General features: G+C 42.6%; 3 pseudogenes; all 3 read right to left on the bottom strand.

Moving 5' to 3' along the window:
- Positions 1 to 547: 547 nt before the first annotated feature.
- LOC116803346 lies at positions 548 to 9,796 on the bottom strand (annotated as a pseudogene).
- A 416-nt stretch (positions 9,797 to 10,212) lies between these two features.
- On the bottom strand, positions 10,213 to 10,361 carry LOC116803344 (annotated as a pseudogene).
- A 677-nt stretch (positions 10,362 to 11,038) lies between these two features.
- LOC116803345 lies at positions 11,039 to 13,023 on the bottom strand (annotated as a pseudogene).
- Between the last annotated feature and the right edge of the window lie 1,494 nt (positions 13,024 to 14,517).

Genomic DNA, 14,517 nt, shown 5'->3' with positions numbered 1-14,517 from the left:
AGTCTTTATATTAATTATATGATAGGGACAATATCATATGCGTCACTAAATTGATGACGAGGTGTTTGGCAACTTGATTCAATTCTTAAAGTCTTTATATCAAAAATTATATGATAAGGACAATATCATATGCGTCACTAAATTGATGACGAGGTGTTTGGCAACTTGACACAATTCATTAAAGTCTGTATATTAATTATATGATAGGGACAATATCATATGCGTCACTAAATTGATGACGAGGTGTTTGGCAACTTGATACAATTCTTTAAAGTCTTTATATCAAAAATTATATGATAGGGACAATATCATATGCGTCACTAAATTGATGACGAGGTGTTTGGCAACTTGACACAATTCATTAAAGTCTTTATATTAATTATATGATAGGGACAATATCATATGCGTCACTAAATTGATGACGAGGTGTTGGCAACTTGACACAATCCATTAAAGTCTTTATATTAATTATATGATAGGGACAATATCATATGCGTCACTAAATTGATGACGAGGTGTTTGGCTACAGGAAAAAATCATTTATTTATCGAATCATCAAGCAAAGGATAAGCTTCAGTGGATCGCAGTATGGCAGCTGCTCAACCACTTACAACACCTTGCCTGTTACAAAAGTCGTTTACAATTGATTCTAGGCTTTGTCATTGTATTAAATAATGCTTTTATATGTAACTAGCGCGGGCATCAGGTGATCGAAGATCCTCCTAATTTACTATGTTACAAATTACATTGGCATCACATCCATTGTCGTTTATAAAATAAATTATAAACTTAAATGGTTTAGAAGCCATACAATGCAAATTGCCCCTTATTTATCATTGCAGTCCAGCACGGATACGACCTTAGAGGCGTTCAGGCATAATCCAACGGACGTAGCGTCATACCACTGTTCGCTCGAACAAGTATTGTGCCATTGGTCCGTACCTGCGGTTCCTCTCGTACTACGCAGGAATGCTGTCGCAACAACGTTTTGTCATTAGTAGGGTAAAACTAACCTGTCTCACGACGGTCTAAACCCAGCTCACGTTCCCTTGCATGGGTGAACAATCCAACGCTTGGTGAATTTTGCTTCACAATGATAGGAAGAGCCGACATCGAAGGATCAAAAAGCGACGTCGCTATGAACGCTTGGCCGCCACAAGCCAGTTATCCTATGGTAACTTTTCTGACACCTCTTGTTAAAAAACTCTTTAAACCAAAAGGATCGATAGGCCGAGCTTTTGCTGTCCCTGTGTGTACTGAACACCGAGATCAAGTCAGCATTTGCCCTTTTGCTCTATGTGTGGTTTCTGTCCGCACTGAGCTGGCCTTGGGACACCTCCGTTATTATTTGAGAGATGTACCGCCCCAGTCAAACTCCCTACCTGGCAATGTCCTTGAATTGGATCATACCTGAGTAATTGGAGTTATACCAAATTTTCAAATCAAAAATACATAAATGCATCGTTTTATTAAAGAATTTGTTTGCGATTATATAACAAACTCGTGATACTTTGATCAAGAAGCTTGCATCAAAACCCAATACCATAAGATATAATAAATATATCCGTATAATGGCTAGGAAATGATACACGTTCCATTTAATCAAGTAAGTAAGGAAACAATAAGAGTAGTGGTATTTCATTGACGATACCAAACCGAGGTCTAATATCTCCCACTTATTCTACACCTCTTATGTCTCCTTACACTGCCAGATTAGAGTCAAGCTCAAAAGGGTCTTCTTTCCCCGCTAATTATTCCAAGCCCGTTCCCTTGGCTGTGGTTTCGCTAGATAGTAGATAGGGACAGTGACTTTCGGACCTCTCCGAACTTGTTTTACGTGGCGTGTTCCACACTGAAGGGATTACAACCACGACACCCTGAACACCCACAAGTGGTGCATGTATCAACATGGTGCATGAGTCTGGATACGCCAGACAAACGTCCCGGACTGGAAGCTATAGCTATGTACATAGCGACCACCCCGGTAGCAATTCGAGTACTTGCTTGCCGGGCAAGCACTCCCCCTTGCTGAGGAGCGAGATCTACCTAAAATCTCTACTGATCTCTGGGTCACAGCACCCGAGTTTTGCGCAACTAGCACCGTAACTCAAACGTCGAACACGAAGGCTCTACCCGCGATATGGGTATCAACCACAGCCACCACGATACTCCCACCAGGGGGCCTACCTCAATGTGCTGTCTTGGAGCAGCACAACCCGTGGTACCGAAAGAGAGGCTCGGTGGGCCTCCTCCTTTTGCTCCGACAAGCATGGTTAGAGGAACCAGTCGCTATATTAGTCGCCTCTTACGACAAGCAATAGCGGGCTGTGGAAGTATTCTCGCCCGCTAACCACACGGCGAAGTTTTGGGCTAAATACCCCTCCTCCTACGGAACACCTCGTCCGCAAACGCTGCCAGCCGTTGAATCCTCTGCTGATCTTCCAGGATTCTATTGAAGGTCCAGTTTTCGCCAAGGCGCTGCACTCCAAGTCCATCGAGGTTTTCGCAAATCTGCATATAGAGGACAAGCGCACAATATGTGCATCCAGTCCTCATATGGATCACCACAAGCGCAAGCAGTGGTATCGCTGAGGGCTCTCCCTTGCAAAAATGCGTTAAACGACCCGTGACCTGTCAGCAGGAAAGACGTCCTCATCGAGAATCCAAAGCTTGGATCTCGATAGGCGAGAGTGACGTATGGGATGAACTTGTGCGTCACCCGTCCTGGTTCGCTGTCGTCATCCCATCTGTTTTGCCAATTCTGCAGCAAGCACTCCTCTAGGCGAGTCTTCCTCTGCTTCCAGCTTAGACACGTAGTGTCCTCGCCGTATAGCCAGTCGTTCTCCTCCAGCGGGTATCCACGCTTCAGCTTGTACTTGACCGCTAAAAACTTAGCAGCCAAGTCAAGCGGGGGAGCTCCGCCAAGTACCTGCAGTGCCACTGTGGACACTGTTCGGCATACCGAAAGGCATCCAAGCAGGATTAGCCTCTGGCAGGAGGCTAGTCGTCTCCGGGCGGCTACCTGTTCGGCGGTGTCATACCATACCGGGGCACCAAACAGCACACAAGGTGCCATGAGTCCGTCATATATGGTCCGCCTGGCTCGAGGACTGAAGCCCAGTCGGCTCGAAGCACACGCGCCAATGCTCCAACGACTCCGGTCATCCGCTGGCGAAGCGAAGCTATGTGCGTGAGGAATTTCATTTCCTTCACTGACCGTGATGCCAAGGTACCGACAGCTACGCACATACGGAAGGTTCGCTCCAGCAAACCTCACCGTAGGCGCACGTCTCAAGGCACCTTTCAGCAGCATTATTACCGTCTTGCTGGTCGAGACGGTAACGCCAACTTCCGCTCCCCACGCTTCTACGATGGACATCAGCTCTGCACCTTTTTCCTCTAGCTCAGCTCGGGAATTTCCCTCGACGAAGAAGCAGCAAGTCATCCGCGTATGCACTCAGCTGGCAATACGGCTGGAGACGCTGAAGCAGTACATCCATCAGTATGTCCCAGATAATGGGCCACTGATTGACCCCTGCGGGCAGCCTCTAGTTACCGGTACATCCACAGTACCGAACTGCTTCGGATCACTGCTCTTCGGCCGGAGAAAAAGCTCTGCCACAAGCCCATCTCCCGGCATCCAAGTCGGCTAGTCGGCGGAGTGCAGCACTCCATTCGACGTTGTCGAATGCTCCTTTGAAGTCCACGAATGTGCCGAGCACGTATTGCGCCGGGCTGGCACAAACACTGCTCTTCACGTGCCTCCAAGCATCCTCCCACACATCGTCCTTGCGAAATCCAAATTGCCATCTGCAGCCTTCCGGAAGAACTTCTCTCACACGATTCACCATGATGGCTCGAGCACCTTACCAAAGACTGGTAGCAAGCATATTCCTCTATATGAGGAGGGCTCACATTTGTCCTTATCTGGCCCTTTGAGCAGCGAGACAATCGTGGGCACTTCCACTCAGCGGGAAGTATCCTAATCGGATGCATCGGGAAAACAACGATGCAAGGTGCTCGGGTATGGCGCGCCAGACTGCCTTGCAGATAGTGCCATTAATGCCGTCCAGCCGGGAGAGCGCCTGCTCTTCAACCGGGCAACACATGCATCAACCTCGATACTTCGAGGGCCGGTGGGACTTCCTCCGCGATGGCAGTCGGTGCTTCGGACTCCGCAACTGGGAGAAATTGCGGAGGAGCACTCGTGCACAGTCACCCAATCGGTGATCATCTCGCCATTCACGCGGAGGCACCCAATCTCCGTGCATTCCTGCGGCCTCGGCAAATCTTATAGACGGCCCCCATGGGTCGTCGGCATGATCTCCCACGAAGCGTTTCCCACTCATCCATTTTCGCCCTCCAAATGAGCTTTTGTAGTTGGCTGAGGCCGCCCTCAGGTCGACCAATACACGCTTAATTGCGGCATCATCATCATGACGCCTTCCATTTTGAAGTAGGCGACGAAGTCTCCGGACTTCGCGCCTTGCATCACAGAGGTCGGCAGTCCACCAACGTGCTCTCCCTGTTGGGCAATCGGATGGACTTTCTTCAGCGCAATATCACATACATTATGTATATACTGCGCAGGGTCGAAACTTGCTGGTCCAACGGCGACTCTGAGAAGTTTTCCGGGAAGTTCGCTGCTCTACTCACCATTTCCTCCTTGAACAATCGCCAACGTGCATTGGAGAAGTTCCAGGACGGCACAGGAGCTATGCTCTCAACTGCGCGCGCGGTAGTTGGTTCGGCCACAACAGTAATGATGTTGTGGTCACTCAATTCCCACTCGTCCACTCTCCACTCATATGTGGCCCACATAGATGCTGCTTCATTGACGATTGTCAGTCGATATCGCTTGTAGCTCTGTAATTATCGAACGTGTACACCTCTGTTGACTGGTTTAGGGCGGCGACTCTTGCCTCCAGCATCCACTCTGACAGCAGCTCACCCGTCTGTAGTTAGCTTGCCCTCGGCATGACGAGAGAGTTTGCTAAGCCACATGGGGACACTGCATTCGCGTCGAGGCCCAGGATTGCGGGGGTTCTGCTGGCCTGCAGCAGGACCGCATCCATGTACCGGATGTACGGTTCCAGAGGTGCATCATACTGGCAGTATGCGGCGCAAAGGAAGATTGAGCCAAAACTCCCTTTCACGACAGACATACGCCATAATCTGTGGTGAGGGTCTCCACTGGCATACAGATGGCTTCCTGGTGATCCACTAGGATGGCTGCCTTCCCTCGCCGATCGATGAAAATTCTCATTCCTTCAGGCAGCACATCCATTCCGTCCCGCGAGATACGGCTCTGCACCAGCGCGAACATAGACTCCGATCTCCTGAGTCGGACTCCGAGCTCGATGGTCGCAGCTCGGCCTCGCCACAGTTCGCTTGGATGAAGCTAAACATTAGTGTCTAGCTTGCACCCTCGCCAGCAACGCCCCGTATATCGGGCAAACGCTCGAGAGCATGTAATGCCCGAGGGTTGCCCTCTGTGGCGGGCAGTTCCGGCAGTCCACCGGGTTTTGGCACTTTGCGCAGTGTGGCCTTGTTGCCCGCATGGCGACAGACACTATCCTTCTGCCGGCATTCGCTGACCTTGTGGTCGAAACCCACACTCTGTGGCAGGCGTATGTGCGGACCTGTGACCGGCATCGGAATGAGAACCACTTGATGTAGACACGACCTACATCAAGCTTCGCCATCGCCCGGTCGTCAACCTCCAGCGTCACATTTACTGTGGCGCCGTCAGCTACCGACCACGCCTTGGTCACCAGGTGCACTGACTTCTTAAACTGGGCCAGATTCATTTCGCTGTCGAAGTTGTTTTTCGTGGAGCTCCTTCATAAACTCCTCAGGGCCGATAGCTGTGTCGACGTCATATACGACGACTTCGGCTTCTGGCCGCATTCGTGCCACATTTAGGCCAACCTCGGCGAATCTTTTTGAAGCGACCACCTTCTGCAGCTCTCCCACCGAAGGAGTGCGAATGATGCACCACCACTCGACGGAGCTCACGGACCTCGTGTACTCTGACTCCGAGAGAGGGTGCACCATCGTTCGCACCTTTTCCGCTATGTCTTTCCCGATAGCGCAGGGTCGTCGCACTTCACCACCGCTGACACGTTCGCGGACCTTGGTAGTCCGCGGGCAGCGATGGGTGCAACCTGCTGCATCTGGGGAGCATTGGCGGCCGTATTTTTCAACAGATTCAACGACGGCGGCGGCGGTGGCGGCATAGCAAGCCGCGTCTCCAGCTCTCCGCACCGGAGCATTAGCGGCAACACCAGCTCATCGTAGCGGCTGATAGCATATGAGAGCTCTTCCGTGTCCACTTCTCCTAGTCTGCGGAGCTGCTTCTCACATGCGCTGTGTGGCGACAGCTCTGCCATCATGGCTGCTTGCCCAGCACGGGCGGCAGCGGTGGCGGCAGTGGCAGTGGTGGCAACAATTTTAGGCAGCAGTGAAAACGGCGGAGGCAGCAGTGTGGTCGGCAGCAGGGGCAGCAGTAGGATCAGCAGCGGTGGCAGCAGCGTGGGGGGGGGCAGCATCAATGGCAGCGTTCTCCGTAGCCGCCCGGGCGTCCTCCAGCGACGAAAACGGCTCCTCCAGTACCCAACGGGTTCTGGCACTCCATTCGATGCCAGGGCAACCATTTCGCCTGCGTTGGCGCCGAGCTCTTAGATGCCAGATGGCTTCTGCGCCTGCCTCGTCTGGACTTCATCGAGGCACTACTTCCGCTCAAGGCACTCGCGCTGCTGTCGCTCTCCATCGGCATAAATACGATGGTGGCTCCACCTACCGTCGACGCCAGCAACCGTATGCTCGTTTACTCGCTGACAAAGGTAGTTGCTCTGGAACTCGAGCTCCACCTATCGGTAGAGTCTGGTAGCACTAAAACTCTCCCTAGACACAACCTTAGCAGTGATCCCACCAATAAGCTTTGTGACAGCTGATCAAAAAGCTTACTCGAAAAACTTACTCGTAAGTTCGCCTTCAGCACGTGCTAAGTGGAAATTCCCAACAATTAATTGTTAATTACTTCCAAACGCTTGTTTATAACACACGAAATTAGCACACGACTTTCGCGGAGCACTAATTCACCGATTTTATTATTTCCAAACACGGAAACCAAGTTCTTCGCAATCTGTACACGAGCGCAACGAAAACATCGTTTTCATTCTGCGGTCATCTGTAGATAGGCGTAGATCTGTTAATCCATTCATGCGCGTCACTAATTAGATGACGAGGCATTTGGCTACTTAAGAGAGTCATAGTTACTCCGCCGTTGACCCGCGCTTACTTGAATTTCTTCACTTTGACATTCAGAGCACTGGGCAGAAATCACATTGTGTCAACACCCGCTAGGGCCATCACAATGCTTTGTTTTAATTAGACAGTCGGATTCCCCAAGTCGTGCCAGTTCTGAATTGATTGTTAATTGATATCGTTATAATTGATAAGAACTAATTGGTTTAACCCAATAGTATTCTTAAAATTTTAGCAAGAAAGTTCCACAATTGGCTACGTAACTAAACTATCCGGGGAAAAGTAACTAACATAAATGCTAGAAACTCTATTTACCCAGAACGAGCACATAACATGTTATTGTTTCCAATCAAGCCGACTATCTCAATCTTCAGAGCCAATCCTTATCCCGAGTTACGGATCTAATTTGCCGATTCCCTTACCTACATTATTCTATCGACTAGAGACTCTTCACCTTGGAGACCAGCTGCGGATATTGGTACGGCTGTTGAGAAGTTTGCGTGTCCCACCATAAATTTTCAAGGTCGAGGAGAAAATATCGAACAACAGTATATGTATGCTCTTTAGCCATTACCATATCTCTCTGGAAAGACTTCCATGGTAGTACGGCTATAAACAGAAAGAAAACTCTTCCGATATCTCTCGACGGCTTCTTTATGGTCGTTCCTGTTGCAGGATGAGCACGAGGCCCATATTTAATAACAAACGGATACTCAACAGGTTACGGAATTGGAACCGTATTCCTTTCGTTCAAAATTATTCAAGTGTATTATATTCGCTTTGTTTATATAGTTAGGCATTTTTGTTTTACTTGAAATTTTCGGCTTTCGCCTTGAACTTAGGACGATAACTCGTGATCAACACTGTTCAACGAAACCTTTCCACTTCAGTCTCCAAGGTCTCATTCGATTATTTGCTACTACACAAGATCTGTACAATGGCAGTCCATGCAGGCTTACGCCAACACTTCTAGCATACCATTGTACTTCCTACTCATAAAGTTTCAAATTTATATCAAGTAATATAAATCATCTACTTTAGCGGTAATGTATAGGTATACAATTAGCGCATCCATTTTAAGGGTAGTTGCTTCGGCAGGTGAGTTGTTACACACTCCTTAGCGGATTTCGACTTCCATGATCACGTCCTGCTGTTTTAAGCAACCAACGCCTTTCATGGTATCTGCATGAGTTGTTAATTTGGGCACCGTACATTACGTTTGGTTCATCCACAGCGCAGTTTGCTTACCAAAGTGGCCACTGGGCAATTATATCATAACTTGAACTTCATATCAAGAAGTTAAGGTTCTTACCATTTAAGTTTGAGAATAGGTTAAGATCGTTTCGACCTAAGGCTTAATATTCGCTTTACCAGATAGATTATTTTATATAATATTAAATGCACCAGTATCTGAGGGAAATTCGGAAGGAACCAGCTACTAGATGGTTCGATTGGTCTTTCGCCCTATATCATTCTGACATCGATTTGCAGTAGAACTGTTTCGGTCTTCCATCAGGGTTTCCCCTGACTTCAACCTGATAAGTATAGTTCACCATCTTTCGGGTCACAGCATATATGCTCAAGGTACGTTCCAGTTAGAGGCATAAATAATATAAATATACATTATACATAATATATAGAACGCCCGGGATTGTGTTAATTAGCTATAAATAGCTAAAAAACTATCCCATTATTAGTCAAGTTAATTACGCTATTAGGTTTACATCCCAATAACTTGCACATATGTTAGACTCCTTGGTCGTGTTTCAAGACGGGTCCGAAGGTATCTGAATCTTTCGCATTGTTAATCATACAAGAGCATATAATAAACCAAAAATCAATGATAATTATGCCATTATATAATTCGAAAATTACGCTCTGTAATAATATAATCTATCAGCACTTTATCAAATTAATAACATTTATTCTGTGTTAAAATGCAAGCAATTTAATTGGAATAAACTATGTTATATTTTATGATAAATTTGGGATATGCTAATAGATTACAATGTCTTATATGGAAAAATGCACATTATTCTTATAATATTATTTAAATATTACAATTTTAATGATGAATTTTCATAACGGATATTCAGGTTCATGGGCTTAACCTCTAAGCAGTTTCACGTACTGTTTAACTCTCTATTCAGAGTTCTTTTCAACTTTCCTCACGGTACTTGTTTACTATGGTCTCATGGTTATATTTAGTTTTAGATGGAGTTTACCACCCACTTAGTGCTGCACTATCAGCAACACGACTCTTTGGAACATCATCTAGCAATCATTAACGTTATACGGGCTGGACCTCTATGGGTAATGGCCTCATTTAAGAAGGATTAAATCATTAATTTCTCATACTAGAATTTGAGCTCCATACACTGCATTCACATTTGCCATATAGACAAAGTGACTTAGTGCTGAACTGTTTTCTTTTCGCTCGCCGCTACTAAGAAATCCTTGTTAGTTTCTTTTCCTCCCTAATTAATATGCTTAAATTCAGGGGGTAGTCCCATATGAGTTTGAGGTTGTATATATAATATATTTTGCCATAAATTTTTATATATAAATGATAAAAAATCAATTAAATTCGTTATAAATAGTTCCAATAGTTTTTGTAAGCAAAGTCATTTTTATCCATTTAACGAACCAACGAAGAATAATAACAAAACCAAGATTTTTCTTTTTCCGAATCATTAATAGAGACAATTCTAGATGAAAATATTTCAATTTTTTATGCTAGACATTTCTCAGTATTATTTGATTGAAAAGAAAATATTTCTCTTCGTTTTTCACATTCAAATGTGAGATAATGTTTTTCATTTCTTTTTTAATATTATGAATAAAATCATTATTTAATCCAATAATATACCATATGCTTATAAAAAATTTATAAACAACTTAATTAGCATAGTCTTACAACCTCAACCATATGTAGTCCAAGCAGCACTATAAATTAATTAAAGTACATAACAGCATGGACTGCGATATGCGTTCAAAATGTCGATGTTCATGTGTCCTGCAGTTCACACGATGAGCACAGTTTGCTGCGTTCTTCATCGACCCATGAGCCGAGTGATCCACCGCTTAGAGTTTTATAATTCAATTTTATATAATGTCAATATTGTTTTTATTGAAAGAAATTAAAAATACACATTTTACTGGCATATATCAATTCCTTCAATAAATTTATTTTTATACCTAAAATAAATGTTGCGAATGTTTAGTTTCATATAAGCATTATGTATCATAATAATCTGGTTATGGTTTGCTATTTTGGGTGACACATACTGCAAAATTTATATAAAAATTAACCTGATGGATGACAGGTAAAACATTGTATATTTTAGGTTGTTGCATTAGCCAACGTATGCTCATAACATAGATGAACAATACATATTCGCAACGCGTGTATATTATGGTCCATATACACACCACTTATTTTGATTACCACACATTCAAAATTATTTTTATTTTAATTCGACTTCTACTTTCGAATTTAGTTTAGTTTCTTCGATTTCCATTTTCGAGAATTTGTTTTTATAGGAAACGCCGTTGTTGTAGTAGTACTGCACAAATACGCACAGCAACATTAATAATGTTAAAGTCTTTTTATGAGGTTGCCAAGCCCACATATAAATAAAAGCCATCTTCATTTTATTTTGACTTTAACTTTTGATTCCGTGGAATCATTTTGTAATATTTTTATTTTGGTAAATTGTATTTATTTGTATTATAACAAATATTTATTAACGATAAGGATATTATACAATAATGATCCTTCCGCAGGTTCACCTACGGAAACCTTGTTACGACTTTTACTTCCTCTAAATAATCAAGTTCGGTCAACTTTTGCGAAACAACGTAACACGCAAGGCGTCACAGTGATCACGTCCGGAGACTCACTAAATAATTCATCGGTAGTAGCGACGGGCGGTGTGTACAAAGGGCAGGGACGTAATCAATGCGAGTTAATGACTCACACTTACTGGGAATTCCAAGTTCATGTGAACAGTTTCAGTTCACAATCCCAAGCATGAAAGTGGTTCAGCGGTTTACCCGGACCTCTCGGTCTAGGAAATACACGTTGATACTTTCATTGTAGCGCGCGTGCAGCCCAGGACATCTAAGGGCATCACAGACCTGTTATTGCTCAATCTCATTATTGCTAGACGCATTTGTCCATTTAAGAAGCTAGTGTCCTTATAATGGGACAAACCAACAGGTACGGCTCCACTTACATAACACATTCAAACACAATAAACATTTTACTGCCACCATGAATGAAGGCTACATAAGCTTCAGCACCATAATCCTGAAGATATCTATTTAATATATTTTGAGTCTCGTTCGTTATCGGAATTAACCAGACAAAATCACTCCACGAACTAAGAACGGCCATGCACCACCACCCATAGATTCGAGAAAGAGCTATCAATCTGTCTTACAACACTTATGTTCGGACCTGGTAAGTTTTCCCCGTGTTGAGTCAAATTAAGCCGCAGGCTCCACTCCTGGTGGTGCCCTTCCGTCAATTCCTTTAAGTTTCAGCTTTGCAACCATACTTCCCCGGAGCCCAAAAGCTTTGGTTTCCCGGGAAGCGACTGAGAGAGCCATAAAAGTAGCTACACCCAATTGCTAGCTGGCATCGTTTATGGTTAGAACTAGGGCGGTATCTGATCGCCTTCGAACCTCTAACTTTCGTTCTTGATTAATGAAAACATCTTTGGCAAATGCTTTCGCTTAAGTTAGTCTTACGACGGTCCAAGAATTTCACCTCTCGCGTCGTAATACTAATGCCCCCAAACTGCTTCTATTAATCATTACTCTTGATCTGAAAACCAATGAAAGCAGAACAGAGGTCTTATTTCATTATCCCATGCACAGAATATTCAGGCATTTGAAGCCTGCTTTAAGCACTCTAATTTGTTCAAAGTAATAGTACCGGCCCAATACACTCGTTTAAGAGCACTAGTGCAGGTTTTTAAATAGGAGGAACATATGAAAAAATACAAGTATTTAATCACATATAAGAATCCACCGGTAATACGCTTACATACATAAAGGTATAGTACTAACCACAATTGTAAGTTGTACTACCCGTATGAAGCACAAGTTCAACTACGAACGTTTTAACCGCAACAACTTTAATATACGCTATTGGAGCTGGAATTACCGCGGCTGCTGGCACAGACTTGCCCTCCAATTGGTCCTTGTTAAAGGATTTAAAGTGTACTCATTCCAATTACAGGGCCTCGGATATGAGTCCTGTATTGTTATTTTTCGTCACTACCTCCCCGAGCTGGGAGTGGGTAATTTACGCGCCTGCTGCCTTCCTTAGATGTGGTAGCCGTTTCTCAGGCTCCCTCTCCGGAATCGAACCCTGATTCCCCGTTACCCGTTGCAACCATGGTAGTCTAGATACTACCATCAAAAGTTGATAGGGCAGACATTTGAAAGATCTGTCGTCGGTACAAGACCATACGATCTGCATGTTATCTAGAGTTCAACCAATATAACGATCTTGCGATCGCTTGGTTTTAGCCTAATAAAAGCACATGTCCATAAGGTTCATGTTTTAATTGCATGTATTAGCTCTAGAATTACCACAGTTATCCAAGTAACTGTTAACGATCTAAGGAACCATAACTGATATAATGAGCCTTTTGCGGTTTCACTTTTAATTCGTGTGTACTTAGACATGCATGGCTTAATCTTTGAGACAAGCATATAACTACTGGCAGGATCAACCAGAATAATGTTTTTCCTTCATATTCCATTCATATTTTTTGAATCGAAATAAGCAATATAATAGATATATAGATTTTTCACTTTATATAATTCCATGATTTTTATTATATTGAATAAAATTCAATATTTCGCCTTTGGGTAAAATTTTAAATATATAAATATAAGTAAAAATCTATTCGATTACGGCCATTTTTATATAGCATTCGTAATCCATATTTTCATTTTTAATTTATACTTGTTTTACAATATAACAAGAATTTCATATAATTATTGTAATATATATGTTTCTATAATTTTATCTTTTTATATATACATATTTCATTATAAAATATCATTTTATTTCCAACATACATAATTATTGTATCCACACATGTACAATTTTTGTTTAACCAATATAAATATTAAGTTAAATCATTTGCATTTTGAAGATAAATTTAAAATTTATCTCTTTTCATATATCTCTCTGGTAATATATAACATAAAACCAAGCGCATATGATAATATTTCCACATTTAATATATAATTTTATATTTCTTTCATAAGAATCCATATTTGTATTATACCGTAACGATATAATAATCCAACTATACGGCAGGTAATAAATTAATATTTGCCTGCCTCCAAAAATTAACGATAATATATGGAAACGATTTGTTATTCTATATATAATAGAAACTTGACTTTTGTTTCAACGATATTATCTAAAAAGCGTATATTCCTATTATCCGCGGAGCCAAGTCCCGTGTTCTATAGAACTGAGAAACAAATTTGTACGGATAATAATATACTTTATTTTATGTAACCAATATAAACATAATCCGAAATAAATATTTCGAATAATGCGGGAGGTCGGCAACCATGCCTACCTATAGTAGTTTTTGAACCCGCTGTCCTCAAAGCGGGTATTTTCAATTCCGTTTGCCATCCAACATACGGTCTATTCTCTTATATATTAAGAGATTATAGGAACATTTCATTTTTTTTCCATTATTCATATATAATATGATTATTTTTTTTTTATACATATAATAAATATTAATTTTTATATGTTTATTATTTAATTTACTCATATAATTGCCAAATTCATATGAATACATAAGTTTTGAACAATATGAGAGGTCGGCAACCACTGCCTACCTATAGTAGTTTTTGAACCCTCTGTCGTAATTCCGGTCGTTTACACTACTATACCCTCTCACTATAATGGCTTTTCTCTATAATACTAAGAGAATATGGGAATATTCAGCATTTTTTCCATATACATATAATAATTAACCATTTTCATATGTATATTATTTAATTTAATCATATAATTGCCAAAATCATATGAATACATAAGTTTTGAACAATATGAGAGGTCGGCAACCACTGCCTACCTATAGTAGTTTTTGAACCCTCTGTCGTAATTCCGGTCGTTTACACTACTATACCCTCTCACTATAATGGATTTTCTCTATAATACTAAGAGAATGTGGGAATATTTCAGCATTTTTTCCCTAT

Source organism: Drosophila sechellia, unplaced genomic scaffold (genome assembly GCF_004382195.2).
Source record: "Drosophila sechellia strain sech25 unplaced genomic scaffold, ASM438219v1 U_54, whole genome shotgun sequence".
Taxonomy (NCBI): Eukaryota; Metazoa; Arthropoda; class Insecta; order Diptera; family Drosophilidae; genus Drosophila; species Drosophila sechellia.
This window is presented reverse-complemented; position numbering and strand designations above follow the sequence as displayed.